This window comes from Crocodylus porosus, unplaced genomic scaffold, assembly GCF_001723895.1.
Source record: "Crocodylus porosus isolate Cpor-Errol unplaced genomic scaffold, CroPor_comp1, whole genome shotgun sequence".
NCBI classification, from domain to species: Eukaryota; Metazoa; Chordata; order Crocodylia; family Crocodylidae; genus Crocodylus; species Crocodylus porosus.
The window spans coordinates 77,655,828-77,676,457 of NW_017728948.1; the positions used below are offsets into that span (position 1 = coordinate 77,655,828).

Consider the following 20,630-nt stretch of genomic DNA (forward strand, 5'->3'; position numbering starts at 1 on the left):
TCACTCTCTGGGTCCGACCATGGAGCCAGTTCACCAGCCATTGGACCATAAGGTTTTTGAGGCCACAGCTCCTCAGTTTTGCCATGAGGACATCATGGTAGACCAAGTCAAAGGCTTTTTTGAAGTCCAGGTCAATGACATCAACTTTTCCCCTCCCCGCCATCCAAGTGACACGTCACCTGGTCGTAGAAGGAAATGAGGTTGATCAGGCATGACCTACCTGTAACAAAGCTATGTTGGCTGTTTCTCAGAATGGCACCATCTGTCAGTCTGTTGTTGTTGGATTCTTTGACAATTTTTTCCAAGATTTTTCCAAGAATTGAGGTCAAACTGACTGGTCTGTAGTTCCCTGCATCTTCCTTCTTTCCTTTCTTGAAGATAGGCACCTTGTTGGCCCTCTTCCAGTCTTCGGAAACCTCTCCTGAGTGCAATGAGTTCTCAAATATCCATGCCAGTGGTCAATCTATGATGTCGGCCAACTCTTTTAGCACTCTTGGGTGCATTCCATCAGGGCCTGCTGATTTATGGATGTCAAGCCTCTCAAGGTGCTCCCTCACAAGGTCTTCACCAAATGTAGGCATCTGGTCACCCATGCCCTTGTAGTCTTGTGTCCTGTCAGGCAGGGTGATCCCCTTGGGCTGGTGGAAAACCAACGAAAAGTAATCATTGAGGAGATTAGCTTCTTCCTGGGTGTCAGTTGTCAGCTGCCACATTTGATTAAGCAAAGGTCCACTGTTGCCCTTTCTTTTCTTTTGACTTCCTACGTATCTGTCAAAGGACTTTTTATTGTCTGTGACAGGAGGCTGTCCTGGGGCCAGGTCTCATGTTGGCCTGCCCACCTATCTAGGGCAGTCTGTCCTGTCATTCCTGCCATTACTTGATGGTCTAGTTGATAATATAAGCAGGTGGTTATATTCACTGCCCTGATGCCAGGGGATGCTATCCACAGCTTCAAACCTTCCCTACACCATGGCCCATGCCTCACAGATGGCATCCAGAATATTATTATTGCTTTTCAGCTTCAGGCCAGGCCAGACTCAGTCCATTGTTGGGCCTCTTCCACACTCACACTCATTTTGCCCCCCCTCACAGGGGCCTTTTGCACACTGCACCCCCACTGGGCTACATACAACCTGCCCTGCTCCCTTGACTGACCTCTTGGCCATAAGGTTTTCCTATTAACTTGCTCATGCTCCCCTACTCTAAGTGGCATCACCTTGTACTGAGCACTGGTGCAGCCTAGCCCTTCACTGGGAAACTTGCTCCTGCTCTCAACTTATGGGGTTGGCCCATGTACTGCCCTTCAAACCACTCTTGCAGCTCTATTCAATACAGCCCTGGTGCAGCCCTTTAGGCCACCTTCATCAGCCCTACTCTGCACTCCACATGCTCAGTCCTTCAGGTGCTTCTCATTGCATCCTACTCTGAGCGGGCCCCCATTTCACCACTTCCCCTTCTGAGGCCTCTTGGCTCTCACACCCCTGCAGGTCTCAGGTGCCTCTCTAGGCATGCCTGGCACTTCTCCCTCTCTTCCCCACTCATAAATATCCACTGGTGTGGGGCGGTTGGGGTTAACCTGCCTTTCACCAGGGAGGTAACTGGCCTGGCATTTCTTGGGGGCTGTCCCACAACAAACAGCCCTGTTAGACCACCATACCCCAGCAAGATGTAGTTTCAGGACATGCTGAGGACCAGGAGCCTCCAACCATCCCTATAGTTCCTGCCCTTACCTCCAAGTTGTTCCAGAAATGGTAACACTGCTGCATCTGCCTGTCTTGCCTAAGTTTGAAAATGGCTGCCTTAATCAAGCCCTTAAAGTGACAAGCACCCAAAGGTGCACTGCCACCTTGTCCCATGATTCCCATAACCAGCCTGAGCCTGGTATCAGCCTTAGCTTTTATGGTCCAGTCCCTACAGGTGAGGTCCAGTGATGTATAATCCTTCTTAGAGGTATTTCCCATCTTCCAACCCTTATTTCATAGATTTCATAGACATTAGGGCTGGAAGGACTTCAGAAGATCATCAAGTCCAGCGCCCCACCCAAAGGGCAGGAAGTCAGCTGGGGTCATAGGATCCCAGCAAGATAAGCATCCAATTTGCCCTTGAAGGTGTTCCATGTAGGTGCTTGAACCACCTCCGATGGCAGGCTGTTCCAGACCTTGGCAGCTCAGACAGTAAATAAATTCTTCCTTATGTCCAGCCTGAAGTGGTCTTGTTTATGATCGTTCAACCTCGTTATCCCTTGGGGCGCTCTGGTGAACAAACGTTCCCCCAGATACTGGTGGTCACCCTTGATAAACTTATAGGTGGCCATCAGATCAAGCCTTTTCCTTTATGATTGAGGAGGTCCATGAGTTTCCTATTCAGCCAAAGGAATTTTCCAGCCCTTTTACTACCTTTCCTGCAGGTTGAAATGGACTTCCCTTCTGCTTTTAGAATTGTATCCTTAAGGAGCAACCATTCATCATGGACTCCCTTCCCTGTCCAATCATGATCTTTCATGCCTTGACAACCACTCTCCCGAGCTTGTGAAAGTCAGCTTTCCTAAAGTCGAGGATTTCTGCATTATTGACTGATTTTCCACCTTTTGATGGATAAGGAAGGTGATCAACTCATGAACACTATCACTGAGCTTCCCTTCAATCCTCAGGTCACTCACTAGATCATGCCCTTTTGCCATTACCAGATCTAGCAGCACTGGACCTCATGTCAGCCCATGGACTTCTTGAGTCAGATAGAGCTTATCAATGCAGGTGAGGAAGCTATGTAACTGATCAGATTTGGCTGAATTCTCCTTCCATGAAATGTCAGGGTGATTGAAATCACCCATGGCAACCATGCACTGAGACTGTGCAGCCTCTGTTAGTTTCCTAGAGAATTTATGGTCAAGCTCTCCCTCCTGGTTAGCAGGTCTGTAATAGACTCCTATAGTAATATCCCCTTCACCACATTTTCCCATATTTTAACCCAGAGGGTTTCAAGTTGCCCTGCTTGGGTGCCACCTATGTCAGCTAGTAGGGAAGTGTACTGCTCCTTGACATCTGATACTGATCCCACAGTCCAATACTTGATTCCATAGTCTTAATACTTGATTCCACAGTCATGCCTTTTGCCATGCACATGTACATTGCAGGAAGTGTAATTGTGGGGATCGTGCAACAGATTCCATGGTGCCTCTTTCTCCACATCTGCCAGGAGCCTTGGGTTCATAAGTATCTTGGGCTTATCTACATTATGGAGTCTCTGCAGCTACAACTATTGAATAGCTATGCCATCAGAATTCTCAGATTTTCTTTCCCAGCTGGTGTAGCTACTCCACTTTCCCAAACAAGAAAGACCAAGATGACAGAAGCCACATTCTTCTAGCATAATTTCATTAAAAAAGGTGCATAAGAGCATGGGGATTGCACTCCAAATTTGATTCATAGTATAAAGGAAGAATGCTGGAATAGATACCACCATGTTGGTTGCAGGTTCTTTTTAAAAAAGAAAAATACCATCTATCTAATCTCACTGTGTAGTTAATAACTTAAGACACTGCAGGGCTAGGGACAGAAGTTACACTTAACCCAGTATAAATGATCAGAATCTGGTTTAAATCTGTAACAGAACAGAAGCTCAGTTCACATAAACCAGTTTTAAAATGGCTGAACCTGGTTTAAGATAAACCTGGTTCAATATAATATCAGACTTAACTGATTTGGGTCAAACCAGTTTATGAAACTTCTGTCCCAGACCCCTTCCTGGTTCAAGTTAAATCACAGTCCCCCAGCATTCTAGCATGCTTTACAGCCCTGGGCGGGGCTGGGCTGTGCTGGCTGCTCCACCCCTTCCTGGCCAGAGTGGAGAGTTGCTATTTTTATCAAAGAATTTGGCCTGATAAGCTCATTTTACCTAGAAATGTCCAGCAATGTTTTCAGCATCATTGAAATGTGTCACAAGGTGAGAGAAATTTAGTGATTTTTCTCCTTTCTGGAAGTTGTGCAAACACTAAATTTCATTTGGTTGGGGGCCAAAAGTAATATGACAGCAAAAGGTATCTTAGGGTTTCCTAGCAAAGCCACAAATCAGCCAAAATTTAAAAAACTGTAAAAACTAGGTGACTCAGGTATTCCTGGCTTGAATTTCATGCTTCCTTAAGGAGGTTTACCAAGCTTTACCAAAATAGACAAGGCACAAATAGTAACTCAGGAGCCAACCCGTTTCCTATTCTCTCCCAAAACTTTAGGAAACACTGGTTAAAATCCAATCGTCAAAGGAATCATTGTTCTCTGAGATGGTATATGTTTTATCAGAATTGGAATCCAGATGCAAACTTGGGCCTAGCTTTACAAATGATGCTTGCTGGTCATATAACTCCATAGCACAGCCTGAACACACGCACGCATGCACGCACACACACATACTTTTTCTCTTTGCCTGTTCATTAATTCTTGCACATATCCTTTAAAGAGTATAACAACTACATGCAAACATGCCAGGTATGTTCTGCTACAAATACTGATTCATACCTGTGCAATATTAATTCATAACCTATTAGAAAGAGGTTTTAAAAAATCATCATGTTCTAAGTTAGCACAGGATAAGTTCTAAGTTAGCATAGGTAAAGTAAAAGTTAGTATTCATTGTGATTTCTTTCTGGTCTGTTCTTTTTTTTTTAATCTGGTGAGATGATGCGAAAAGCAATCATTCAGTGACAGAATTAATCAATGCCTACCTGAAATACTGGCAGAGTATTTACTTGGAAATTCACATTCAGCAAACATTCAGTAACACTGAAATGATAACATCTACCCTTCACACAATCATTAACTCTCTCAGAGAACACACAGAAAACTTGGACTGGAATTTTAAAAGGTTCTGTGAGGGCATCTTTCTTTGACTGTTAATTGGAGATGGTCACTGAACTCCCTGGGGCTCCTTTGAACACCTCAGTCTCAGCCGGTATGACTACAGTTTATACAAAGATGTTTTTACAGTGAGCCATCAGGTTCACATTGGCTTGTAATATAATTAGCATCTAACAGGAAAATTTGAAAAAATGCATGTGAATCTAAAAAAAAAGATTGTATTGATATTTTACTCCATTTGATGCACTGCTGTTAACTGGGGTTTTCCAACAGCCACCCGCAAAACAGCTTGATAATATGTGGGACAATAATATCCTTTTTATGGAAACGTGTTAACACCATCTACTGCAACAGCATTCAACATTTTAAAAGAATTATTAGCCACCCTTACTTATTTATATTGGAGCAGCACCCAGTGATCCACTGAAAAGAGGGGCTCTCATCCTTACAGGCACTGGGCAAATGGTAGGACATGCCAGAGAGCTTTTTGATGACAGCATAAAAGAAAATTCTTAATGGAAGCCAGAAAAAGGTATTTACCACTCATTTCACAAAGTTTGTCACAGGGGGAAATATATCTCAGAGAGCTCTATGTATGAGTATTGGCAAATGCCGAACTTCAAAAAAGGCTTTTTTTTCTATGTTGGCAACATGCCCTTGCCCAGGAAGTACCATAAAGCTATAAAAGAGTCTGCTGTTATGAGATTTTCAGCATGATATCTGGTTTAAGAGGGTAAGCTTTCAGATAAGAATGCAAACCATTTGGGATTTATCCAAACCAAACCTCGGTATCTTTTGAAGTACACCCCAGTCTTCACAAAAGGGCATAGAAAATTAGCTTAAGGAATGAGGCACTCAAATGAAACAAAGAATGGGCAGGTATGGGGACACTCACTTGAAAACAAAAAATTCTCTAAGTCAAAGCCAGTAACATGCAGTAAATTCTACATTTTGTCCTTCTTTCAGTGAGGAGGCAAAATCCCCTTGTCATATTAAAGGACTTAGTTATCTCCCTTGACCTCAAGAACGCTGCAACTCAACCCCCAAAACACACACACATACACACACACTCCCTTCATGCTTTCCTCAATGGCACTGCCAGTCTACCAGACAACAGATTTCCCCCAAGTGTCCGGCTTGGCACAAAACAGAGCACTCAGTGTAATATTGTTTTAATTATTCATGCCTGATTTCAGACTATCATGGTGAAATACCTCTCTGACAAACTTTGTTACCAAATATATGGCATAATTGTTTCCTAGTCTTATAGGAGTGTGATTTCAGAAAAGCTTTGATGAATCTCTAAGTTACATGGCCACTGCTCTGACTTTCAAGTGCCTAATCTGCTTGCATTATAAACAGGACATGCCTCTGTTGATAAGGTTGTAACTGTTGGTGCTTCTGGAACATGAGAAACAATGATGGCCTCCTCCTGCCTTAGGGCTGCCTGATAATGCAAAATAAGGCAGGAAAGCTGGCTTAGATTCCAGCTCTTTCCAGTTTTTCCCCTCATGCTTCTCCCAGAAATAGGTGCATGGACAGTTCCATCCATTTCCAGAAGACGGCATGTGGGGTTGAACTGGGAAGGGCTGTAGCACAAGCCAGCTCTCCTATCTACTTAGGGTTATCATAGGACCCTAATCCCAGGAGGAGCATGCACACATACCAAAACCCTTCCTGGTCTGGCTGTGCACAAGGGCTAGGAACAAAAGTTACACATAAACAGGTTTAAGTGGTCAGGAACTGGTTTAAACCTATAACAAAACAGATGTTCAGTGCACATAAACCAGTTTCAAAATGGCTGATTAAATAAACCTGGTTCAATGTAGTATCAGACTTGGCTGATTTAAGTCAAGCAGATTTATGAAATTTCTGTCCAAGACCCATGCCTAGTTCAAATTAAATCACAGTCCCCCAGCATCCCGGTATTTTGTAGCCCTGGCCTGAGCTTGAGTGTCTGCTCCAGAGAGCAGGGCTGGCCCCACCCCTCTGCTCCCCAGCTACAGCAGTGAGGGCTGGTACACTAGCCTCACTGGCTGGTTCACTGCCCCACTCCCAGACAACTCCTACTGGAGTATGGAGCTGTCCTGTCCTACACTGCTTACTTAGTGCTGGATGAGACTGTGGGCTACAAATCCCAGAGTCACCTGGAAGCAGGAAGAGGAAGTGATGAGCAACCCTGCAGAGTCCTGCTGCTGTGAGTATGGACTCCAAATCCCATACACCTTAGGGGCTGCAGGAAGAGGAATCAAACACAGAGCCCTTGATGGCTGTGTGCCAGAGACCTGTGCTCTAGTGCCCCCAGCTTCTGGCTTGAGCCACTGCAGGCATGTAGCTGTGTTACCTGAATCAAAAGTGAATGTCTGTACATTGCTTATTGGCTTAATCTTTGCAGCCTAGAATAACCTGCAAAGACAATCAATTTAGCCTTGGGCTTTTTGACTGTCTGTATTTAGCCAAGTCGTGGGACAGCTTTACTTAGTGGTGGTGGCACCTGCTTGAGAACCACTAAGCTAAGTTGAACACAACAGTGGTTCTCAATCAAAGATGCTGCTACAGGTGAAACAGTTGTAGAAGGGTGTTCTGACTTTAAAAAGGTAGAAAACCACTAGCCTAGAGTGAGAGTAGCTACACTACAAAACCATATTTCAGCTTCTGCGTCTGCACTGGCATGGAATTCACCAACCTGTGGTAGCAAGATTTTTGGAGGCACATTCCATGTTTCTTTGTTCTGCAGTAAGGTAACCCACTCTCATGGTAGATCTACATAATTTCTGAAGTGTTCCTAGGCAGGGACATTCTCAAACATACCTTACCTGCCTATTCCCACTTGCATGTACCAAATCTGTGTAGCAGTGAAGTTACTCCAGCATGAATGATAATAGATATAGGGAGAAGACCCAGGAGTGGCTTCAGTGCTGCATTTCTGGGTCTGGTGTGGGTCAGTGCGTGTGGGTGAGCAGCATGCCCATGAACATCCCTTCCCATGGAAATCAGATAGACATACCCATGTGGCTGCAGTCAGGAGCTGATGAGTTGTGCTAACCACACTGTAGACTTTATACCCTGACAGGTGAACCAACCCAAGTTAAAAGCACCATTGTGCCAGGCACAGTGGGGTTTTGCATATGGATACTTTCAAATTATGGGCTACAAATTACATTTAACTCTGCAGTAAAGAAAAGTCCAAAGAGAGATGGCTAATGGCTCCATGGCAATAGTACTCACCATAGATTGTAAGGCTGGAAGGGACCTCAGAAGATCATCGGGTCCAGCCCCCTGCACCAGACAGGAAAGACAGCTGGGGGTCAGGTGACCCCAGCAAGGTGACTGTCCAGTCTCCTCTTGAAGAGTTCCAGGGTAGGTGATTGCACCACCTCTGGAGGGAGCTTATTCCACAGTCTGGACACTCTAACTGTGAAGAAGTTTTTCCTAATGTTGAGCCTGAGGCTGTGGGAAGGGCAGAGGCTGAGGAGTCAGGAGGGGGAGCAAAGGAGGGAGGAAGGGAGAACCTGAGGTTTTGGGGGAGGCAGACAGAAAGCAGCCGGGGTAGGCACAAGCAGATGGAAGTTGATTGACCTCCCCACAATATCTGCCCTTGCACTTGTTGCAAGGTTGTCTTTAATTCAAGTTCATCTTAGATTTGTGTAAATACAGTAAGTAAAAGTTTTCTAATTATTGTAATTTTACATCAAGAACTTGCCAATCTGTGCTGATATTACATAGAGAGGGGAGCGATGGAAGAAACATTGTGAAATTTGGATAAGATCCAAAATGCTACATGATGAAGAGAATGACCACAACATCTTATATTTCCATAACACCTTTAAGATGCAAATTTGAAATCACCATTCAAAAGTTTTGGAGGCAGCACCCAGCTTGATCCAGCTGTTCCCTGAGCCTTCCTGCTGGAAACCCACCAGCTGGCAGCACCAGGCCCAATCCAACTTTTTCCCGACCCTGAGCTAGAGCAGCACCCGGCCCACTAGCAGCCCACCCAGGTAGCCCTGGGGAGCACAGCTGCCACAGAGGGAAGAACCTGGGCCCCTACAGCTCAGGGCCACTTCTCCCACTGGCAGCTTGCCCCCTGACCATGGGAGAGGCAGACAGGCTCCACCAAAAAAAAAGAAAGGATCAGGCCCCTCACTGGTTCTGCCTTCAGCAGATGCCTGCTGAAGTCAGAAGTGGCAAGGGGCCTGATCCTTTTTTTTTGTGGAGCCTGCCCACCTCTTCCATGGCTGGAGGGCTAATCAACAGCTGTATTGTTACAATTTGCAACATTGCAAACTCAACTATATCTGGATTTAATTTAGTTTGCAACAATGCAAAGTCATTTAGAACCCCCAAAAGTCTTCCCCGTGTACACTGTGATGCCATTAAGTCACACAAAGTGACATTTCATTATGTTAATAGTGTCACATGGACAAGCACCCATGAATATTTGGATAGGAAGTCTCTTTGAATTTTCCAATTTTTAAGTAAATTCCCTTTGACTGTGGTTCCATGCCCCTTTGTGCTCTATCGTGAATAGAACTACTTGGGGCACTGCTGACAAGAATAAATGCATGAAACTATTTATGGAAATAAAATTCTGAGTTTATAAAAGAAAGCAGTCACAAGTAATTACTCATTAAATATCTCTGACTCCCTCACAAAAACAACAGAATTCTAGTTTACTTGTGGACAACAAACAAATAGACAGAAAAATTTATTGGAAAAAATAACTCCATACAAATAATTCTTTCAACTGTACCCCAATGGGTATCTTCTGGCAGGGGCTTTTGTTCTACACCCAGTCAAATGGACTGCATTCCTGGTATCTTAAACATAACATAACATTAATACCATCAACATTAAAATCATCCCATGATTAAAGGACACTGAACAGCTGAAAAGACAACAGTGGAAAGAGTAATATTGAATTGCCAAGGACTGTTTCTGAGCTGAGGAAGCCTGTTCAAGATGAGTGGCATGAGGAACCACCTGAATGACCACAGTATGCCTGACAACAAGCTTTTTTAGAAACTATAACCCGTGCCAATTCTAGAGCTTATCTTTCAGGAGAAGCTGTTGAACTGGGAGATGGAGGAAGAAGTTCCAGAATTCCTCTTTCTTATGAAATTTACCCACTCACTGGAGGGATGGAATGTCACAGTGGAAAAAGCTGGCCTGGGAGACAGGAGACAAAATGCCTTTCCCTTATACCAGTTTCCATTGTAGAATTTTCATGAAGGAAAACACTGCAGGTGTGAACAACAAAAGAGCCAACCTCCATGAGAGAAAAACATTTTCTATTGTTTGATTATGAAATAACAGCAATTGCTTTTCTACTTCTTTTGATACAATACAGAGAACAAGAGCCAGTGGGATCTGGGGAATGACAAACAGCTCCCTGGATGCCAATTTAAAAAAGTATAATAGAATTTTTCTCACCAAATGCCCTGCTAAGTAGAATATTGTTGTAGAATGGGAGTACCAGATGGGCTGCGACTATAATATAATATAAGTGTACCCCAGATAGTTAAACTATCTAGTCCATGTACTGCACTGGTATGGAGTTCAGCAGAAGTGGAACTATCCATCCAAGAAGCAAAGTGAATATTTGAGTGTACCTTCTGTACTAAAATCTGTGAGGCCATAGATAGATTTCTACTAGAAATTAAACTGACTCGAGTATGTTGAGATTAAGTACAGTCACACTGATGGCTGCAGATATATCCCTAGGGTGTAGGTAGTGTTCAGGTTTTGAAGAAGTGCCTATGGTTAGTTCTGCCATGGAATGTCTTTTTGGGGCAGCTGTGGTCAGCAGCAGGGTTTGATCATTGCCTTCAGTTTTCTAACTAGAGTTATCTTTGGCTCAGAGCTGCACACCCCGCATGGGTGTTTTGGCCAAGATCGTTCTTTGAGCACATTTGTTAAAGAACTGATACAGAAAGTCTGTCAGCCACAATCATAAAACACAAATTCTGCATTGCTCATTTTTCCTCGCATGGAGAATTGACCTGAAGTGTGCTACTAGTCAGCACAAGAGCAGCAATATTTTGTAAAATTTTATACACAGGTGTTAATCTATACCGAAATAACCTATCACCATTCCAGTCAAGAATATTCTTCCTGATCAAGACATGATATGGAAATAAGTGAAATGGTTCCCAAAATACAAAAGTCCAGTCACTAAACCATATAAGTTATTTCCTGGACCTCTAAAATGTAATTTCTTTTCCATGGCAGGCAGCAAATCTTTCACATTCTTCCTCTATGACTGTGAGAGTCCACAAACATAGTGGAGACAAGTATACTGAGGGCCTTGTAACAACTTATGCTGTGAGCTGTACAAATGCTGATCAGACTGCTTTCTGTGGCCAGATTGGGCAAAAATCATTACTTCTGTCTGAACCCTTTAAGGTGCTAAGTGCAGACAATCCATGAGTTAGGAATTCCAGCAGCTGCCCAAAATTACCATGTCACAAGGACCTGAGCTGCCTCAAGAAAATTTCTGAAGGGAGTCCACAGACTTGTTTCATAACAAAGTGTTCTCCTTCCTAAAGTTACCTACCTCTTAATGCATATGTAACTAACAGAGGGTAGGTGGAATGGAGGGTTCTGCCATTTAAACTAATGTTCTCAAAGTTTCTCAATGGTACCCATGATAGTCTTCAAAAGGTGTTACCCAAGCTCAAGATATCTAAATACAACATACTTATTACATATTACTCTTTTGCATATGAGGATTCAGTAGACACAGATGGTATGTATGGATTAGCATATGCTGTCTTTGCAAGTAGCTTTTCTTTAAACTTGGCATGTTCCTGTGCCAAGCCCCATGAATGGCCAGAAGAGGCAAGCATGTTACTACAGCTCTGTAGTGTCTGTAAAGATCAGGTGCTTTAGTGGGACTTTTTTGTGCTTTTATCTAATAACTGATTGAATTAACTTAAGCTAAAAGCACCAAAAAGCCCTGCTGAAACACCCAATCTTTACAGACCTTGCAGAGCCGGGTTGAAGTAGCGTGCTGCTTCTTCCAGTAAAGCGTGTTTTTGTTTGTTTGTTGTTTTTTTAATGTCCGCATGCAGTGCTCATGGGTGCTGAGCACCCATTTGTTTATTTGTTTGGTGCTTGAGCCCCAGAGCACCCATGGTGTCAAAACCTATGGCCACTGTTATAGGACAGCATCCTCCTTTGCCAAATACTTTGATATCTGTGGCTGAACAGTTCTGCTTTAAGGGCAAATGAAATTAATTTTAATTTTTCATGGGAAAGAGAAGATGGAAAAAGCAACAGGATTTAGAGGAAAAAGAGGTCAGTTCAAATCTATAGTGAATATATATTGCTTTATTTTTACCAGTAATCAAATTCAGATTTAGTCAATTAGGCCCAATTCTCTCAGTGATCCAGATAAATCAAGTCATGTAAAAACAACAGTTTAGAAAACCACAAAAAGGTTCTATCCCATAAGCATTCCTAATTCAATTTCTGTCTATTCACAGGGTCTCTTCCCCAGTAAAAGTAGCTTTTGATCAGCTAAGCAACTAAATTGCAAGGTCTATTCTTTTCTCTGTATTTATATACAACTTCCATTACAATACTCAAATGAATGGTAAACAAAGCCTGAGAGGTGGGAAATATCTTCATAGAACCTGAGTCCAGATACTGCATCCTAGGTAGCTGCAAGCTGGTAAATTTTATCAGAAGAGGAAGGTCAAAATCTTAGCAACACTCATAGCAGCACCAGTGAAACAGCAGAAGTAAGTTTACATGGAACTAAATTCACCTGTTATGAAGGTCCATTACAAGACATGGTTGAATCTGGTAGGCACTGTTTTGTATGAAAGAAACAAAGATTTTGGTAGTCTAAAAAGCCTGAGACTTGTGCTCCAAAAATATTTCAGGAGACAGAAAAGAATCAGGTAGAAGCCATAATAGGTTGCATTGTATTAATGTTTGATGAGTTTCATCTTACTTTCTTCCCACCCTCAGTTATCAAGAAACATGTGAGAGAGAAAATGGGGACTTTCAGATGTCTGTATTCAGATGATCAGGTACTTTACATGGAATCCTTCCTAACCACAAATACTAATGAAAAGAAATCATTCCTACCTTTCTAAAAACTGGAATAAAGAGCACATATGATAGGGAAAACTACACAAACCCACATAGGTGTCCTCAGGGTTATGTAAAGGGAGGGGTGAGAGCAGTGACTGGTATTACAGAGGTGGCTGTATCCCCACTCCCAGCTTCTCCCCAACTGAGACAGCAAACCACACTGCAAGAGCAGAAACCAGGGACCTTTCTTAAGTCTGCAAATCAGATAAGAATCTCTCCCCTTGGCATTTAGCACTCAGCTTCCCCACTTTCCCTTCTGTGCTCAGTTACATATCCCCTCCTTCTCATCCCATTCACCCTCTCCCTTGAACCTACTGTTACCCTTTCTGGCTGACTTGGGTGGTTTGGAGAGTTCCAATCCTACTCCTGCCCACTTCAGCTGGGCTGCACTGAGAACTGGGCTTAGCCAAGGATACCATCAGTGGCAGCATCGGACAGGTTCCTCCTCCCTGAGCTTGCTCCTGAGATGGCAGGGAACACCAAGGAGCCTTCCTGCCACTGTGGCTACTGCTGTTCCTGGCTGAGCCTGGACCCCATTCAGCCCTGCTGGAATGGGGCATGAGTGGCTCTGGAGTTCCCCCCATCCCCTGGGGTTGCTGGAGACACTGGGGACAGTGGAAGTGGCAAGCAGAAGAGAAGGGGAACAGGAAGGGAGAAGGCATGCTACTGAGCACAGAAGGGAAAAGAGGATATGGAATTCCCTTAATTTTTTTTTAAGTCCACAGATGCTGCTCCCACATTGTGGTCCAAAAGGGTTGTGGGGGGGGGGTGACCATGTCATTGCACCCCCTCTGGATCCATCCCCACAAACTCACAGTGATCAAACAGGATCTCATTCTCAGCTCACAAAAAGCAATATACTCAGACATAGCAATGTAAGTCAATTTCAACCCCATTAAGCCAGTTTGGATGCTCAAAAAAATGAACAAGGAATGAGGCTCTGAGTATGAGATCAATGAGATAATGGGATAACTGGCCAAAGTAGTCTGCTGCAGTATCATCAGTTGAGGTTTTTCAAAAGGGAAGATGATATTTAGAGGAAAATTCTGCTCTTCTGATATTCCTACAACTCTTGATGCAAGATGTCTTGTTCAGAATTGTGCACTTCAAGAGTTAGTAAAGGGGACAAGACCACACTATTACAGTGGGGTGGATTAAAGTATTCCAAAAGATTTCCAATAGTTGTTTCTTGCACACTGAACGAGCTTATAGTACAAGTTCATTGTCAAGGGTATGTATTTTCTGCCTTTCTGGGGAGGGTCCAGAGGAAGGCCACTTGTATGGTTGAGGGCCTCCGTAACCAGCCCTATGAGGAGAGGCTGAGGGACCTGAATTTCTTCAGTCTCTGCAAGAGGAGACTGAGGGGGGATCTTGTGACTGCCTGCAACTTTATCAGGGGCCACCAGCAGGGACTCGGGGAAAGTCTGTTCACTAGGGCCCCCCTTGGAGTCACCAGGAACAATGACCACAAGCTGAGGGAGGATAGGTTTAGGTTAGATATTAGGAAGAACTACTTCATGGTAAGGGTGGCCAGAGCCTGGAATAGGCTGCCCAGAGTGGTGGTGCTCTCACCTTCCCTGGAGATCTTCAAGAGGAGACTGGATAGGCACCTGGCTGGGGTCTTATGACCCCTCCCACCCCCAGTGCTCATTCCTGCCCATGGCAGGGGGTTGGACTAGATCATCTGTCTAGGTCCCTTCCAACTCATTGATTCTGATTCTATGATTTCAGTAGTCTGGCACCAAGGTGACTTTTGTCATAAATAGGTTACTTTGGTTTTGTGAAACTAATTGTCTATGTGGAGTCTAAACATGTCTGCAATTTGGAAGAGCTGTAATGTCTGTGTTCTCCTCTGAGCCATGTACTCCAAAAGTCCCTACTTCAGCAGAATTAGGTGGTCCCAGATTAAATATTTCCTAGCAGAATTCTCCATACTTTACAGAAGTCCTTTGCTCTGAGCAAAGAGCTGACTCAGCTTTCAGAGCAAAAGTAACCTCTAGCTTTCCACCTGAAGAATGCTGGATTATTATATAGAGCACAGCTGTTCAGGCCTTTCTAAATTCCGTATATTATGCATGCTAATAGCACAAGTGATAAAGTATGTTCCCAAACTCTCAACTGAACTGCTACAGTTGTGGACTGATGTTTAGAAATGTTGAACAATTGAGACAGATAGATAATAATGCAAGGAAATTTAGGGTTTAAACTGTGTAAATTAATTTAGTGGAAGCTAAACTTAATCAGACACTCATTTCTCCTGCCATTAATTCTTCATTTCTCCCTCCTTTTTTCTTATCTGCCTGCTAATCTCCCAAACTACTCTTGTAATTTTAAGAGTACCTAGTTTGTCATTCCTATTTTTCATATACTTTTTACTCAGTTGCTTTTTCTCTAATTTTGTTATATATAAATAGAAGTTTAGACATGTACATGCATATTCCATATGTATCCATTGTGAGAATTTGGGAAATCTCTTGGGAGAATTTATGAATTCTAGCTGACATTAGGAAAAATATCATTATGAAAACTGCTGCATAACTGAATGCCCCTGCCTATGTATATCCTCTGTGGGCTGGCAGGGCTAGTTCATTTATTTGCTAGCCAGGGACAATGGTGGGTCATATGGGCTAGATACAGATATTCAGAAAGCCCAAAGCAGAATCAATCCAAGTTATGTGGTTTTCTGTAAGCAGCATAGTTTATATTGGTAGTGAACAGAATATGCATTTGCCCGGGCGGGGGGGTGGATCTTGACTGGGATCCACCATTTTTAAGCCAAACTTCTGTGTGCTGAACTTCTGTTATGGATAAAGAGTATAATGTCTGTATCTGGTCTAGAACATAATGGCTGCCTCCTCAAGACAAATCACCTTGAGACCATAAGGTGACAGCAAATGGAGAGAATGGAAAGTTGCCAGCAATAACACAGAGACAAGTTACAAAGGAAGATTTTGAAGGTATCAAAAGATGATTTGAGGAGATGCATAGGAAGCTTCAAACAGGGTGGGGTATAGTTAGGCTGGCTTTTGTAGCAAGGGAAAGATTTTCTAGTATAGCTACAGAACTAATCAAATTCAGAGAAGACAACCCACAGACCTGCTTGCCTTCCTCAACAAAGATGGATGAATCAGGATTTTCAAGGGAAGGAAATCTGTTGTTTTTCAAATGATCTGCAATTTCTTATGCTTTATCCTTTGAGTAAAAGAAATGGTGAGTTTATAAACTCTGTTTAAAGCCTGTTTTTAAGTTTATGTCAGTTTGCTTACGTCCGTCTCCTGCATCCTGAAGAGCTGAAGTGAAATGTAAAGGCTCCCATCTATGGTGAAATTCTGAAAAAAAAGGCTTTATTTAGGCTCTGAGTCGGAACTGAACCCAGAGGACAGGCAAATGGGCTTGTGATTGCCGGCTCTCAGGAACAAGTGATAGAGGATATGCGGCCTGGGAAAAACCCAAACTGAACACTCTCTCTGTTCAGCTGCCAGAATCTTAAAACAACCAGAGATTGAGCCTGAAAGCAAAGTGCTGAATAACCAACAGGAGGTGCACAGATAGATGTTGGCACAGATTCAGACACATGAATGCCCACATTTCTAGATACAGGCAACTACCAAAACACTAGTGAAAAATTGCATATCTCCATTTTGTGCTTTGGTTCTTAAGCTCAGAACATTGTTTGATCTATTTATTCATTTTAAACCAATAACTTTACAATACACCTAACGTTTCCCTTTTGCTTCCAATTCCTTTTGTCTAGGGAACAGATTGAGGGGCAAAGAGTTTAGGGTATTCTACTTAAGACCTTTCAACAAGACCATTCAACAAGCCCAGGAGACTACTGGCAGTTCCTGCCCCAAAGAGAAACAAGAAAATATTGTTAAGGGATTTATAAAATTGTTCATAGGAGGCCATCCCAAGTTCTGAGCAGTTTGACAATCTAAGTTCACAATAAACATTTAAATTAAATGTTAATAATATAAACATGCATCAGCATATCAAATTAGGCTTACAGCACATGAAACTTCTTCATTCCTCAAACTCTGCCTTTCCCTCTCATGTCTGGCTAAAGGGATGGGTCTTACACATATCACGAACATCTCTATATATGCAGACTATACTGTACCAGGGGAAAGGGCATTCTGAAGTAGAGGATGCCCTACAGAAAAGCCCCTTATCATAACACAAGGGCTCAAGTTTGAGAGCTTTCATTAACATCCATTGCAGCTGAAAGCCACAGAAGCCCAATGTCAGATGCTCAAACCATAAAGTTATAAAACTACAGTTAAGACACCAACACTCAGTTCCAACCAGAAACATTTAGGCTGCCACTGCAGAACCCAGAGTACCGAGGTTTGTTACCCATGTGAAACTCCACTTAATAATTGGGTCATGGCCTTCTGCACTAGCTTAAATTTATGAGTGCTCTTAAGATGCAGCTCCATACAAATGTATATTACAGTAATCAAATCCTGAGGTGACAAAGGACTGAATAAATGTGTGAAGCTCTGCACTAGAGTAAGAATCTACTGACTTTTTCTGGCCTTACGCAGATAAAAAGAAATAAAACAGCAATACCTGGCTACCTGGGCGCCAAGGTTCTAGCATCCTAAATGCACAACTGTCATCAACAGCCCCTCAATCTATTCCCTGGACAAAAGGATGGGAAATACATTCCTTCAGCAAGGGGCACACTAAAAATTCAGTTTTAGCTCAATCAGCTTTTTCCAACCCATCAATTCTGTTTCCATTTAGTGTGAACTGACCCACGAGAAACTAACCTCAAGCTCATATAGACATTGGGTCAAACTCCTTTGATCCAGCCATAGGGACAGTTATGTTGTTAGCATACTGAGTATATTACAGCCTACAGCCTCTTGTTACTTCTCCAAACTGCCTCTAAGAAACTGGAGAAATAGTGGTGGAAAAAACAGAATTTCTGTAGTATTATACTACATGTAAAGAAAACATTCAGAACAGAGGGGACATAGACCAGAACTACCCTCTAGACCCTGTGTGAGAATAACAGGAAGCTATCAAAGGCAGCTTTTCCACCTCTGCCAGCATAAGCAAATACCTTACCCAAACCTATCATCATAGCATTCTCTTATCTTCTCAAATATAGTAGCTGATTGAAGAGATAAAGAAGATCCAACATATCAGAGAGTGCACATTGATCTATTTTTATCTAATTTCAAATTTTTTGTAATTTTGGACTATAATAATTCTAGTACATGAAACAATGCAGTCTCTTTTCAAACAAAAATCCCAAAACCATCAAGGATAGTTTTGTTCAAGTAGAGACAGTTGGATCAAGATTGTAAGATTTTGTCTCATGTAGTCAACAGCATTTAAAGTATTTTAATACATTAGTTTAAAAACTCCATTGTCTCAATTGTAATACAAAACCATCAGATGAAAATCCTAGTCTGTCTCACATCAGCAGCCAACTAGTGTTTAATTCCACTGGCTTCAATATAATTGCTCCTGATTTACGGTATGTGAAACTAGAATTACATTACAATGTTCTCTGTATTTTCAAGATGCATACATCAGAAAATATACCAAAGAAGAAAGACTGTTCTGGAAGCAGGCATGTCTCTTCACTCGCTGATGTCTAAGGCATTTAGTGGACTAAATTTAATTCTAATTGTTTTAAATTACATGGGAGGAAGATTCTCTCCTATCAAAACTTGGAGTACTACTTTTTCCTGTTGATGAACACTCTTGAAAGTATTCTTCTTTATCTCTTCAATCAGCAACTATATTTAAGAAGATATGAGAATGCTGTGATGTTGCGTAGTATACGGGGCCGTTTTTGCTCAGGGGCATCACAGCATGCACTTTGAGTAGCAGTACTAACCAGTTGACAGATGTGAGTGAGTTGGAGACTCTGGATGGAGGTGGAGAACGGTAAATGTAAGGTGTGTTCTGTGCAGCAAATGATCCTTCTCCCAGTTTACGGCCAGGTGTGTGCTCTGAACTGTAGGATCCTACAGAGCGGAGCTACCTGCTACACAGGTTGTGTTTGTGTGTGTCTTGTCTATGGTTCCCTGGAATTCCACTCCCCTACTTTTTTGCAGTGGAACCTCACTGTTTACCCTGCTACAAGCCTGAAATGTTTCCAAGCTCATGGAGCACATGACTGAGTTTACATCCAAAAGCCTTATATGTGCCAGCTAAACCTACATGTCCCATTTTAAAATACAGACACTTAGATTTTCCCTACTTTCATTTTCTACTTATCACATCTTTCTCGTACAGGGCATTTCACAGGAGTCATTAATTGTTCCAAATCTGTCCTTAATTCCCATAAAAACACCTGTCCCCTGGTTGTAGCTTTGACTAAGTAATATTTCTTATGTTACCTTTTCCTGGACTTCCCTTTTTATTTTAGACATTGTTGGTGCTGAAACATTTCACTTGTGAGCAATGGGGGATATAAACTGTGGTTGCTTCTTGTTCATTTTCACTCCTATGCTTAGCCCTATAGCAATTCAATCATGCCTGCTCTTTTAAAGAGAACGAAGTGTCATTCTCTTGTTATGGCTGAGAGTGAAGATAGGCCTCTGAATCCCCAGTATTGATGCTGCAGCTGGAGAGGTAGTCAGCCTCAGTCCTCAGCTGCATCCTTCAGTGAACAATAGCATCTAAATGCTCCCATTTATTCCTAGTACTGAAAAAAACCTACATGTTTATCTCTTTGCTATACTTGGGGCTTTTGTTCCCTTATATGAAGTTGTTATTACTCCTGATAATTGACATTCTTCTTTTGTTCTTTGTATGGTTGATTGGCTGTCCTTGCTGATCAGAGGAAGAGATAGCGAGTGCAAACATTACAGCAGCTGAGCCTCCTGTTGATTCAATGGTTTCAGCCTTCCTGTTGAAGCTAGATCCTGAGGCTTAAGACTTTAATGAAGTTCCCAACAGAAAACTGACCTGAAAAACTGAAAAACTTCACTTTTGACAACAGCAAATGTTTATCAGTCTAAGGAGGAAATACAGAATTATTGAGCCTGGTTTTTCTCTGATATATATAATAATTGTACAACTTTGCAACTATGTTGAGTTCAGTACAAGGGGGAGAAGAATCTAAGCTGTTGGGGTGTAGTTTGTTATTTTTTAACCAGAAAGATTTTATTTTGTGTTTAACTCTTAGCAGAGCTATTCTTCTACTAGAACAATTCTATTTTGGTATGGAATATGTTTTCACAATATTCAGTGTTTTCAGTTAAGGGCTCTGAATTAGAATAGTTCAATTATTGAACATCAGTATACGACCTGTTATGTGTCTAATTTTTCATATTAACAACACTCAAGTGGTAAAAATGCAAAGCAGAGCAATCCTGCTGTCATGTTGTACAGTATAAATGTTCAATGAGAGTCTTGTTAAACATTAGAATGTGAGCCACACAAATGTTGATTGGCTTAGTGCTAGTTTGCAGTCACACCTTCAATTCGAGGAACACATCTATGGGGAGATGCCACACCTTAATGGAACAGGAGTTGGATTGTGTAGATCAAGAGATAATCCCGTCCCAGACTGGTGTACCTTTGAGCCATGTAAGGAATGCTTTAATCCACTTAAAGGTGTTAATGTGCGGACAATCCCGGGGTTAAGTGCCTCAGGAGCCAACCAACACTAACATGTAACAAGGCCCTGACTCCACTGGGTTGAATTCT

General features: G+C 42.4%; 1 protein-coding gene and 1 long non-coding RNA gene across 4 annotated transcripts in view; one reads left to right on the forward strand and one right to left on the reverse strand.

The window, feature by feature from the left end:
• ARHGAP24 (Rho GTPase activating protein 24) overlaps positions 1-20,630 on the reverse strand; it is a 407,100-nt gene that overhangs the window by 91,799 nt on the left and 294,671 nt on the right. The window lies entirely within an intron of this gene.
• LOC109322052 lies at positions 3,850-16,162 on the forward strand. Its single transcript, XR_002104290.1, has 3 exons — positions 3,850-3,942; positions 13,672-13,828; positions 15,792-16,162. It is a non-coding gene; the product is annotated as an uncharacterized LOC109322052 (long non-coding RNA).